Source organism: Siphateles boraxobius, unplaced genomic scaffold (genome assembly GCF_051911475.1).
Source record: "Siphateles boraxobius isolate OS27281-9 unplaced genomic scaffold, OSU_SipBor_1 99, whole genome shotgun sequence".
Classification (NCBI taxonomy): Eukaryota; Metazoa; Chordata; class Actinopteri; order Cypriniformes; family Leuciscidae; genus Siphateles; species Siphateles boraxobius.
Window position 1 is genome coordinate 2,597,711 of NW_027509229.1, and position 13,151 is coordinate 2,610,861.

General features: G+C 43.9%; 1 protein-coding gene across 1 annotated transcript in view; it reads left to right on the forward strand.

The window, feature by feature from the left end:
• The first annotated feature begins 4,746 nt into the window (after positions 1-4,746).
• The window catches only part of l1camb (L1 cell adhesion molecule, paralog b), a 252,651-nt gene continuing 244,246 nt past the window's right edge, over positions 4,747-13,151 (forward strand). The window contains exon 1 of the mRNA XM_077225092.1: positions 4,747-4,804. The gene's annotated coding sequence lies outside the window, so the exon portion shown is untranslated. The remainder of the gene's footprint in view (positions 4,805-13,151) is intronic.

A 13,151-nucleotide genomic window follows, 5' to 3' on the forward strand; every position in this document is an offset into this window, starting at 1 on the left:
TATTGCTAATATACCGGTTTTGGGTTATCGGCTGCATGTAAACGTAGTCAGTGTTTGTTGGCCCTTAATAAAGTATATTTTTGTATTCAACTTTGACTGTCTGTTGGGTTTCTGCGGCTGGGACCTGGGTCATTTATTATTCAACGTCGGTCACTAGGTGACACACGCATGCACGCAATGACCTATTACATAATGCGTTACACAAATTACATTATTTTATGAAATCTGTATGACATGGCATCTTTGCAACTTTGAAAATAGTTATTAATAAATGTTCAAATTTCACCTATTTATGTAATAAATGTATTCTTTATAAATAACTAAACGTGCAAAATGGTTGGCTCTTAGGTGCAAAAGCATATTAATGCATTTTAATTTTCTTGATGAAAGTTGGTGATTGCTGTGTTTGTCTTTTTTTAAGATACAGATGTTGAATGACAACAATTTGGAGATATTGTAGTCCAGTCTGAAGATAATGGTGAGTAATTGGTCTCCTTTTGGTAAGAGCAGTTGAATTTATGAATTAGCTCTCTGAGTAAGAATTGATTATTTTTATATATTATTTTGCTAACTGTAGTTTAGATTTTATAGCAACTATGTTTTCTTTCAGTTCAGTTATTATTGAATGTAGAAATGCAAAGACTGGTGTCACCAAATGCAAGTGATCTGAACTTCTCAAGCATTATAAGCTTGATCACAGACATTTTGGACAGCATCTTGCTTACCCTTGCACTTATTCAAGCTGTCCTTGTTCACTTAAAACCTGGACTGCCCTTAAGAGTCATTTGTCAAGAAGCCACTCTGAACATGATTCTCAAATAGATAAATTGACAACATTTAAATTCACACTGCGTGAATACAAACACACCTCATTGTTCAAAGATTATCTTCATCATATTGTGCAACGTCTGAAAAATAAGGAAACTGTTACCTACATTTTTCATGGTTGCATGTACAAGACCAACATTTATGGATCATTCAGAACGCACAAGTCAAGAAAACACAAGTCATTCTCTATAAACGATTTGAAGCCTGACATTCTTGACGATGAAAGACCAGATGTTGAAGACTCTGTAGACAATATTGAATTGATGAGAAAACTACTTTTTTTCCATGACACAGAAAGAACAAAAGATTTTCCCAAAGCTATAGAGCGTAAAGTAGCCTTGGTTGTGTTAAAGTTAGAGCATGTATTTCTTGTACCTGGCATGGCCATCGATGATCTTCTGCAGGAATTACCGTATTTAATTAGCAACGTGTCTGTCCCAGTCATCAATCAAACCATAATTTGGAGTTTGATAAAGCTCTTGTGCAGGAGTTAGCCTCTGTTATCTGCCATTCACATCCAATTCAAACTGCGATTGGAGAGCAAGGTTGTATTGTCGCTGATGACCTTGGTGCTCATAGCCTTGCTGGATTTGTGTAAAATTTCTCAGGACGATACGTTTGCTGATTTTGTACTGCTGAGAAGAAAGAATTTCAATCTACAGAAGTTGGATCAGGAACATTTTGTCAGAGAACGGAAGAAATTCATGCTGCTCATCTTCAGGTTGTCAGGCACAATGACTTAAAACATCATTATGGAGTGAAACGTGGTTGTGTGTTGTCAGAGAATTTATCTCCCCAGGTATTGTCCATGACCTCTTTGAAGGCATTGTCACTGTTGAGATAGCATTGTGCTTGACGGTATTTTTATCTAAAAAATATTTACGTTGGTCTCCCTCAATGAATCAATTCAGAAATTTCCTTTTAAATAGAATGACAAAACAAATCTTCCCCATGCTGTTCCTCCCACATTTTCAGCTAGAAAAACAATCGGTGGGAATGCCCACGAAAACTGGAGCCTGTTGAGGTTTTTACCTCTTTTGACTGGAGAAAAAGTGCCTGCCAACGAACCTGCAGTTTGGACCTCTGGTTGCTCTCTGGACTATGCGCTTTGAGGCAAAGCATAGCTTTTTAAAAGAGTTGTTCATTCTAAAATGAACAGCATCATTCAAAAATGCTTCAAAAATGTTCTCCAGTCATTTTCACAGAGGCATCAGTTCCATATGGCATATCATTTATATCTGTGCAGCTCCCTCACACCAAAATGGGAAGTGTCACATGTTTCTAATCTTCCCATTGATGTCCTGAATGAAGAAATATCACAAGCTGTAAAGCCTGTTTTATGCTTCTGCGTCGAATCGACGGCGTACCCCCGCAGACCCCTCTGCCTCGCCGCGAACCCCTCCGCCGTAGCTCGACGTGCACCTCCAAAAAATTTTAACTACGCGTCGAGGCGACGCAGACCACAAGGGCTGTGATTGGTCAGATGCACCGCGATGCAACTCATCCTGACGCAGAACCATAAAACGGCCACGACGCCGTAGGAGTGACGGCGTAGCTACGTCGTGGAGTTGAGGCAGAAGCATAATGAGGCCTTAAAGTAGAACTACCCAAACCCGGATATTTTGTGCCTGGCCAAGGAAGTGACATAAGGCTACACCTACAGAGAAAGCATGGTAATTGCTCATGGGGAGCTTTCAGGTCTTCAGGAATTTGGTGAGATAATTCAGATTATTGTTCTGCAAGACAAGCCATTATTTATTGTGAGAAGACTTGATGCATGGTACACTGAACATTATAGAGGCTATATCTTGATCCCATCATCTACCAAGAAAACAGAACTTCTAAAGCATCATCATCTGACAGACCCATACCCACTGGTTCAGTACGCATTTGGAGGCAGACACCTGGTGATTCCAAAGCGATACATTCATGTGTGAGGTTTGGTTCTTTAACATATTATAAAGTGCCTGAGATGATTTCGTGAAAATTATGCTAAATGTATTGATCTCTTTGGAAGCTTGATTCCGCCATTGAATTAGAAACTTCTAACAATTCTGACTTTTTGATTTATTTATAGGAATTGTGAGATATAAACTTCCAATTGTGAGTTATAAAGTTAGAATTGTGAGTAAAGCAACTGTTATATTTTTTTGCGGAAACAATTTTGTTTGATGTATGGGACGATTTAAATGAACATTCCAGACCTTATTTTAAAGTACATGCTAGTTGTCACAGTTGTGTTCTGTTTAGTTTGGTTTCATTGGACTTGTCTGCCTATCACGTGTCATCATCATTATCAGTTCTTCTGTATCACCTGTGTTTAGTTAACCATCATTGTGTGTGTGTGTGTGTGTGTGTGTGTGTGTGTGTGTGTGTGTGTGTGTGATGGGTAGGTTTAGGGATAGGGGCAGTGTGTGTGTGTGTGTGTGTGTGTGTGTGTGTGTGTGTGTGTGTGTGTGTGTGTGTGTGTGTGTGTGTGTGTGTGTGTGTGTGTGTGTGTGTGTGTCTGTGTCTGTGTGTGTGTGTGTGTGTCTGTCTGTCTGTCTGTGTGTGTCTGTGTGTGTTTGTGTGTGTGTCTGTCTGTCTGTGTGTGTCTGTCTGTGTCTGTGTGTGTGTGTGTGTGTGTGTGTGTCTGTCTGTCTGTGTGTGTCTGTGTGTGTTTGTGTGTCTGTCTGTCTGTGTGTGTCTGTGTGTGTTTGTGTGTGTGTCTGTCTGTCTGTCTGTGTGTGTGTGTGTGTGTGTGTGTGTGTGTGTGTGTGTGTGTGTGTGTGTGTGTGTGTGTGTGTGTGTGATGGGTAGGTTTAGGGGTAGGGTTAGTGTAAGGGGATAGAATATACAGTTTGTCCAGTATAAAAACCATTACGCCTATGGAATGTCCTCACAAATCACAAAAACAAAGCTGTGTGTGTGTGTGCGTGAGAAAATAAGTGTTAATGCTTGTGAGTTTGCATGATCTTATGGAGTGTTTACCATATACATTAACCATATACACACACAACATATACAGTATATGTTGTGTGTGTATATGGTTAATGGATCATGGTCGGTGACTACGGTGGATCATGGTCGGTGAATTTGTAATGTTATTGCATCCGTTATTTTGTTGCTTTTGTATTTTGTTGGAGATCATGATATAACTAGTCAACTTTGTATTTTCTTTTGTGCTTATTGATTTGATTTGAGAAAATCTGATGTTTAATTTGTTAAGTTTGTTAGACTGGCTAGTCCAGGCTAATGGGAACCCTTAAACGTGTCCTGAATGCACATATTGTCAAAACTGAAAATCCCTGGCTTTTTTCATGATATCAGAGGTCTAGGCTCTATGAAACTACCATATATGTTTCAAAACAGTCTATCGACAGACACATGCACACAGCCTGGATAAAACACCTGTGCCTTTTCACAAGCTGTTGTGACTTCCGAATAAATGTGATGTCAGAACTACTCAGTCCCCGCCTTCAGGCTCCGCCCCCAGCAATGGTGGGTCACTAAGAAAACAACAGGCCAATCAGAAGAGAGGCTCATGAATATTAATTAGACGGGCCAAAATCGACCTGTTTTTAGCAGAGCTCCTGAGAAAGGAGCTGTAAAATATGTATTTAGATGGTTTTTGGTACTTAAACCACACATATATATATATATATATATATTCTTAAGGACATCAACACTTAAAATAAAACTTCAGAAAGTTGTACGATATGGGACCTTTAACACTCTTTAGTGTGGAGTGTAATGAACTCTGGAGAGTGTTCATTTAACACTGGTGTTTTTGGTGTGTAAGTTTGTTTTACAATGTCCATTGTGATTTTCACTTTGATGCAGCATCATGTGAATAATAACCCCAAATCACAATTTCTCACTGAAGCAAAATTCGTAGAGGAGCAGCCAGACAAAAACCTTTTCTTCTGCTTTGTCCTTCAGAGCAGATGTCCCGTAGCTGACAGGAGGGGAATGTTGCATCTGCGAACTCAGACGTGTAAGTACTGATCTTTTATACTACGAGTATTAGAACACGATTGGTTTAATGAGAAGGTAATAAGTGACGTAATGATTGAGTCTTCCTGGCAGAACTTACGCTAAAGCTTCCATTTCCTGTCATGTCTGTATGAGTTGTTCTCATTAGTTCCCCTTCAGGGACTACCGCTGCGTGAAATCGCAGTGGGAACGCCCTCAGCGTGACGCGTCTGAAGCATGAATGAAATCAGTCAATGGAGAGAATGAGCGTACGGCGAGTGACGTCATCGACCAGGAAGTTATAAATATCCCCTGAGTACACAACACGCCAGCTTTTAGTTACTTCAGCAGCTCTGTGTGTGTCTGAATCTGTCGATTGTGTTTGTCTGTTTTGTCAGGAGTTTTCACTATATATATTTTATATAAAAAAACCAATATGAGCGAGCAGTATAAGAAGTGTGTTCCCCCCTGTACTCGGTACATCACGGGTGGGGATTCACACGAGCTAAGTGTGGCTTGTTTGGGAGTGCAGCAATGCCCAGTCGGCTCTCGAGGGAGTCGATTGTCAGCATTGCGAGCGTTTTCCCTTGAGAACTCTGCGCTCGCGGCGATCGCTCTTCGAGGAGAGTGATTTGCTGCGAGCTCCCCGAGGCTCGGGTCCCGCTTCTGTTGAGGCAGAGCGGCGGCGCTTGTCTTGGGGCTCGCAGATGGATCTCGCTGGCGACGTTGAGACGGGCTCCGCCCTATCTCAGCTATCTCCGACGAGATCTAGTGCCTCTCACCCGGCTCTGGAAGCACGCGGTGCGGCGGTTACTTCTGCCCGGGTGGAGGCACATGATGATGTTGAATTGAGATTTTCCAGTTCTGAGGAGCTGGATGTCGAAAGTTTATTATCAGAGAAAACTAGTTTATCACATTATACTGCAAATGAAGAAGGTTTGATGGATGTATTATCTCGGGCTGTTGAAAAGCTAAAAAAAAAAAAAAAAAATAACAGTATCGAGTGGCCAGCTGATAGACAGGTTTCTAGAATTAAAAGCAATCTAGATGATAGATTTCTGTCTGCACGACCACAACCTTCTAGCCGGTGCTTACCGTTCTTCCCAGATCTTCATGCTGAGGTTTCAAAGACCTGGGTTAGACCGGTTTCAAGCAGAATTTACACAAATCAGTCCAATGCTTATGGTAACATTGTTGGTGCTAAATCTGCTGGTTATGTGACGATACTGTAGGCGGAGGAGACGCTTGCGAGCTATCTCTCTCCTGCTTCATCGTCTTCACTTAAAGCACCGGCTCTTCCACCAAAAAATAAATAAATAAATATATATACCTCTGTGCTGGCGGGGAAGGCTTACTCGGTGGCTCGGCAGGCGGCTGCATGTTTGCATACGATGACTTTTATGCAGGCTTTTCAGGCCGACCTGCTCAAAGGAAATCTGAGGGGGGTCCCCGCCGAGAGAGACTTGCGTTCACCTCCCTTAAGGGTGCCCTGTCTCTCCCGGCGCCCTCAGGGGCCCGTCCTACTAACCCTGCCGAAACAGGGCGTAGAAGGGTCTGACGAGTGCTTTCCCGAGGGACGCTCGCCGCCTCTAAGGAGGGTTCTAGTGTGTTCAGACCAGCCGTTCCCTGCCGGTGCGCCGTTACAGGGCACTGTGTCTGTCACGCAGAATGTTCAACCAGAGCAAAGTCTTTCGTCGAGTTCGTCTTCAAAAAGAGCACAGCAGAAGCGGAGTGTCACGTCTCGTGCCCCCCTGCAGAGAAACTGGAGGGACGAGGCGGGGTGCTCTCCGGCGCGGCCTTCTCGGGGCAGGACTGATCTGAGGACAGTCATTGTCACCAGAAAGGCCGCGTCGAAAAAGTCCTGACGGGCTGAACGTCAGGACTCTGAGGGTGGTCCCCATCGGGAAAAACTTGAGTTCACCGCACAAAAACACGGTGCCCTGTCTTTCTCGATGCCCTCAGGGGTCTGTTCTATTAACCCTGCCTATACAGGGCGTAGAGAGACTCGGCGAGCGATTTCCCGAGGGACGCTCGCCCCCTCCAAGGAGGGTTGTGGAGTGCTCAGACCAGCTGTTTCCTGCCAGTATGTTACAGGGCGCTGTGTCTGTCACTCGGGATGTTCATCCGGAGGCCAGCCTCGAGAGGCTGGTTCCCTTAGTAGAGTTCCTGGCGGAATGGGTCCCCCACCCAGCAGGGAGTTAGGATACTACTTCATCGAAAAAAAAAAATCCTGACGTGCTGAACGTCAGGGTTCTGAGGGTGGTCCCTATCGTGAAAGACCTGAGTTCACTGCACAAGAACACGGTGCCCTGTCTTTTTCCGATGCCCTCAGTGGTCTGCTCTACTAACCCTGCCTTCACAGGGCGTAGAAAGACTCGGCGAGCGATTTCCCGAGGGACGCTCGCCCCCTCCGAGGAGGGTTGTGGAGTGCCCAGACCAGCTGTTCCCTGCCAATACGTTACAGGGCGCTGTGTCTGTCACTGGGGATGTTCAAATCAGATCCGAGGACTGGTTTGTCATGATAGATCTAAAGGACGTTTACTTCCATGTATCTATCCTCCCTCAACACAGGAAGTTCCTGAGGTTCGCTTTCGGGGGCGAAGCGTACCAATATCGGGTTCTTCCGTTCGGCCTAGCACTGTCACCCCGAACATTCACGAAGTGTACGGATGCTGCTATAGCCCCGCTGAGGTTACAGGGCATCCGCTTTCTGTACTATATAGACGATTGCTTGATTCTAGCTCAATCGGAACAACAGGCGGTTCGGCACCGAGATGTCGTTCTTGCTCATATCAAGTGACTGGGGCTGAGGCTCAACGCCAAAAAGAATGTTCTTTCTCCATTACAGAGAACCACTTTTCTAGGTGTAGTGTGGGATTCAACGACGATGCAGGCACGATTGTCACCTGCTCGTATTGCTTTGATTCTCGCTGCAGTAGATCAGGTCAAGCTAGGCCAGTCATCCACTGTAAAACAGTTCCAGAGACTGCTAGGTCTCATGGCAGCTGCGTCCAACGTGATACCTCTTGGCCTCTTGCACATGAGACTGTTACAGTGGTGGCTCAGGACCAAGGGATTCTCCCCGAGGGGAAATCCGCTTCGCATGATCGTGAGTTTGCGACGGTGTCATCACGCCCTGATCATGTGGAAAGATCCTTGGTTTCTGTCCCAAGGCCCTGTGTTAGGAGCTCCTTGTCGTCGCGTTATGCTAATGACAGATGCCTCTCTCACGGGTGGGCTCAGGGTCTGTGGGAGGACCATCATCGTCTGTGGCACTTAAACTGCCTAGAGATGTTGGCGGTGTTTCAGGCTCTGAAACACTTCCTCCCAGACCTAAGGGGCCACCATGTTCTTGTCCAGACAGACAACACATCGGTGGTTTCTTATATCAACCATCAGGGGGGTTTGCGTTCTCGCCCGCTTTACAAACTGGCACGTCAGATCCTTCTATGGTCCCAGGGGAAATTTCTTTCTCTGAGAGCTTTTATCTCCCGGGGTATTTAAATCAGGGGGCAGACATCCTGTTAAGACAGGGGCCGAGGCCCGGGGAATGGAGTCTTCACCCCGAGGTGGTGGAACTCCTATGGAAACATTTCGGTCTTGCCGAGGTAGACCTATTTGCTTCTCGAGAAACATCACACTGCCCGCTGTGGTTCTCTCTCAGCCATCCAGCCCCGCTGGGGTTGGATGCGATGGTACATCCGTGGCCGAGGTCACGCTTGTACGCTTTTCCCCCAATCGCTCTGCTCCCAGGAGTTCTGGAGAGGGTTCGCCGGGACGGGCTCGGTCTCCTGCTAATAGCCCCGTTCTGGTCGGCCCGGGTATGGTTTGCGGACCTAGTGTCTCTCCTCAACGGCTCTCCCCTAGAGATACCGATCAGGAGAGATCTGCTCTCTCAGGCGAGTGGGTCGATCCTTCACCCCCGTCTAGAGCTATGGAGGCTGTGGGCTTGGCCTCTGAGGGGGCCCAGCTCATAGATTCTGGTCTCTCGGCTGAGGTCGTTGAGACCATCCTCCGATCCAGAGCTCCCTCCACGAGGAAGTTATATGCCGCGAGGTGGAAACTTTTCACCTCTTGGTGTGGAGAGCGCCAGCAGGACCCAGTTAACTGCCCGGTTGGTACAGTCCTGGATTTCCTGCAGGACCGTCTCTCCACAGGGTTATCCCACTCCACACTGAAGGTGTATGTGGCGGCCTTAGCTGCTTACCACACCCCTTCAAGTGGAGGTTCCCTCGGGAAACACCCGCTTATGTCTCGCTTCCTTCGTGTCACCTTGAGGCTGAGGCCTGCAGTTCGCACAAGGGTACCAGCTTGGGATCTGGCCGTCATCTTAGAAGGTCTCTCCCTTGCTCCTTTCGAGCCCATCGAGGAAGTTTCGGAAAAGTTTCTTACTCTAAAGACTATCCTTCTTCTCGCTATCTCATCTCTAAAAAGAATTGGAGATATTCAAGCACTTTCGGTGGCTCCCTCGTGCCTGGAATTTGCTCCTGGTTGGTTAAGGCCTTTCTCTTTCCGAGACCAAGTTATGTTCCTAAGGTTCCAACTGTTTCAGTTAGACCTATAGTTCTGCAGGTTTTCTGTCCTCCGCCTTTTCTGACGTCAGATCAGGAGAAAATTAATTTGCTGTGCCCAGTTTGGGTTTTGATGCTTACGTCCACAGAGCTGCCCTGTGGAGGAGATCGGAACAAATGTTCGTCTGTTTGGGTCACCTAAGAAAGGGTGTCCTGCATCTAGAAAAAGGATGAGCAAGTGGGTGGTCGAGGCCATCCCACTTGCTTATGGTTCGGCCCATCAGCCTTCACTTTGGCTGTAAGGGCTCATTCCACCCGGAGTATGGCTGCTTCTACAGCTCTTCTTTCAGGAGCTTCTCTTCAGGACGTTTGTGATGCGGCAGGCTGTTCCTCACCGCACACTTTCGTTAGATTTTATTCCCTCGATCTTAGCTCCACTCCCGGGGCTCAGGTTCTCTCGTCGGTTTGTGTCTCCTAATGACACACGACGGGGATTTGGTCGTATGGGGATGTGGGTATTGCGTTCCCACTGCGATTTCACGCAGCGGTAGTCCCTGAAGGGGAACGTCCCGGGTTACGTATGTAACCCTAGTTCCCCGAAGGGACGGACGCTGCGTGTCCTGCCATACTCTCGGCATCCCCTTGGGTCGCTGCTTCAGTAACTTTTAAGCTGGCGTGTTGTGTACTCAGGGGATATTTATAGCTTCCTGGTCGATGACGTCACTCGCCGTACGCTCATTCTCTCCATTGACTGATTTCATTCATGCTTCAGACGCGTCACGCTGAGGGCGTTCCCACTGCGATTTCACGCAGCGTCCGTCCCTTCGGGGAACTAGGGTTACATACGTAACCCGGGACGTTTCTGTGGTAACGGATTAATTAATCCTTGGCCAGCTGTTCCTGTGTAGTTCCCTCATTTACTATGTGTGTGTATATTATATATATATATATATATATATATATATATACATACATACATACACACAATGGTGGCTACAATTATTAGAAAGATAAGATTTCAGGAAGTCACTTCTGCTCACCAAGGCTTCATTTATTTGATCCAAAATACAGCAAAAACAGTAATATTGTAAAATATTTATACAATTTATAATAACTGTTTTCTATTGGAATATATTTTAAAATGCAATTTATTTCTGTGTTGGTAAAGCTGAATTTTCAGCATCATTACTCCAGTCTTCAGTGTCACAAGATCCTTCAGAAATCATTATAATATGATGATTTGATGCTCGATGAACATTTATTATTATTATCAATGTTGAAAACTGTACAATTTTTTTCAGGATTATTTGATGAATAGAAAGTTCAAAAGAACAGCATTTATCTAAAATAGAAAGCTTTTGTATCATTATCACAGCCTTTCAAAAGTTTGGTGTCAGTTAGAGGTTTTTTTTTCTTTTTTTGGAAAGAAATTAAAGAAATGAATAATTGTATTCAGCAAGGATGGATTAAATTGACCAACATTGACAGTTTATGCATTTATTAAGTTGCAAAAGCTTTCTACTTTAGATAAATGCTGTTCTTTTGAACCTACTATAGACCCCCTTTCATTTGGTAAACATGATGACGTTTTTATGTGGGCGGAGCTTAGGTGGAGGCAGAACGATCCCTTTGGCCGCTTCACAAACACTAGTTTGCAAGTTTTGTTAGCTTGTTTTTTTAACAATGACGGGATTAAACCAGATTGTATCGAAATGTGCAAGGTCACTCACTGTCCAGGACCGCGATTGTTATTTGCAAAAGTTAATTTTAACGGACGGAACCAGATTGGCCGACCCATACACACTTTAGGATTAACGTTACCTCCGGTGTGTGGCCTGCCTTCTACACCTGATAGACAAACTGAGGGCAAATACATCTTTAGATGCCTATAACTATGTAATGAATGGTCTTGACTTGTGGCAACGTTACATTGCGTGGTCCTGCCCAGCGCCAACGCCAGAAGACGACAATGTAAAGAGTGACATTACAGTGCAATTTTAATGATGTGAATATTTTCTAGAAATAAAAATATTTTGTATGTATTAAAATTATATTAATTAACTATGTATTTGATTATTATTTCTTACCAGGTTCTTCAAAAAGTGTATCACAATCAATCACAACAATGTATACAATCATAGATGATTCACAAATAATCACAATAATTTAGAAAACATTATGCGATAAAATTTCAAATTGGATCCTGTAGGAGATTCTATCACCCAGAAACACAACAAGATGACATTTAATAAAAATAATAATAATTTAAGATCCTTATTATGTAGCCGAATCTGTGCTGGTTTGTATTGGCCGCCTCCAGTTCACTTTGTTTTGCCTCCAGCTAACGCCGTGACGTAATTGTGACATCGGCGCAAAAGACACTGTTTGTCTTGGAGTGTTACAAATTTATTAAAATGTTTAATTGAGCTTCCAATACTATAGTATTTTAACTGAAAAAGTTGCACACTTGCACACCTCTTGTCACTTCTCAAAGTTAAGCTGGGCTTTTGTTGATCTAATCATGCTGATTGGATTAGCATCTAAAGGCTCTGAGTTACACCTTTTGTCTTTGAGTTTCTGTCTCGGTGCGGGAAATCCTACTCGTTCTGTTCTCATGTCTCAGCTCATTTACATGCTTTTTTCATCACAATGTTAAGCCCTGCCCCTAAATGTGTATAAATTGCAAGGGAACGTTTCCCTTAGTTAGACTTGACTTGGGTAAGATTTTGGATGAAGCAGACTACAGCAAATAAAGAATCCTGTTTAAAAGATACCTCCAAGTCTCCTGGTTTTCGCTTCTGAGTTTTTCTTAACTTAAGAAGAAGAAAGTTCACAACAGATGGTGGCGAGACCCGGATAGAGCTACTCACCAGAATCCAGATTGAATATCAACATAGATCTCAACAAAGCTGAATGGGTTCCAGAACTAAATCTCAACAAAGATCTCAATAAAGCTGACTGAGTTCCAGAACTGAATCTCAACAAAGAATTAACCTTTCTGACTGAGTTTTTGTTCCAGACGGAATTTTTCCGTACAACGAACGATTTGGTGAGTTTCACTCTATTCAAAGAACCACTGAAGACCAGTACAAATGTGTTATCCTCTGCACCGCCAGAGAAGAGTTAACAGACTGCTGTGGAGTTTGGTTAACTGGTGTTATCCTCTAAAATTTTCTTTTAGAGATGAAAGTTGATCCTCTGTTCGCAGAGAAGGATTAGCATTACGTGCTAGTTATTTGTTTTTAGTTTTTTTGGTGATCCTCTGTTTCAGGCAGGGAAGATTAGCATTACGTGCTAGTTATTTGTTTTTTTGGGTTTTTTTTTGTTCATCCTCTGTTCACAGAGAAGGTTAGCATTACGTGATAATATTTTGTTTTATCCTCTGTTTCAGGCAGAGAAGATTAGTGTAAAGTGCTAGTAATATTGTGTTATCCTTTGCTCTGCCAAAGAAGGTTAACAATAGTTGATCTGTGTTAACAAGTGTACCCTCTGTTGATCAGAGAAGTTTTAGTGATTTTTTGATTGTGTGATAACAAAGAAACATCACTGAATGGTTAGAAGGAATGCTAGGCTGGTTCCAACAACTGAAAAAGGTGGTCTTGCTACCTCTTTGTGGTCAGATAGTGAATTTAAAACGCTGTTAGGAGAACAAATGAACCTAATAGTCACAGAAAAAGTTAGACAAGAACTAGCACAGAAATATGAGATTCATCCAGACAAAGACTTGGTCTTTAGATGAGTGTAAAAAAGTGCTTGGAGCAAGTATCCGCAAAAAAATGTGAAAGCCATTATCTGCTGCCATAGAGAGTTTAGTTTAGCACTAGCTACACAACAGTCTCAGCATAACTCAGAGCTAGA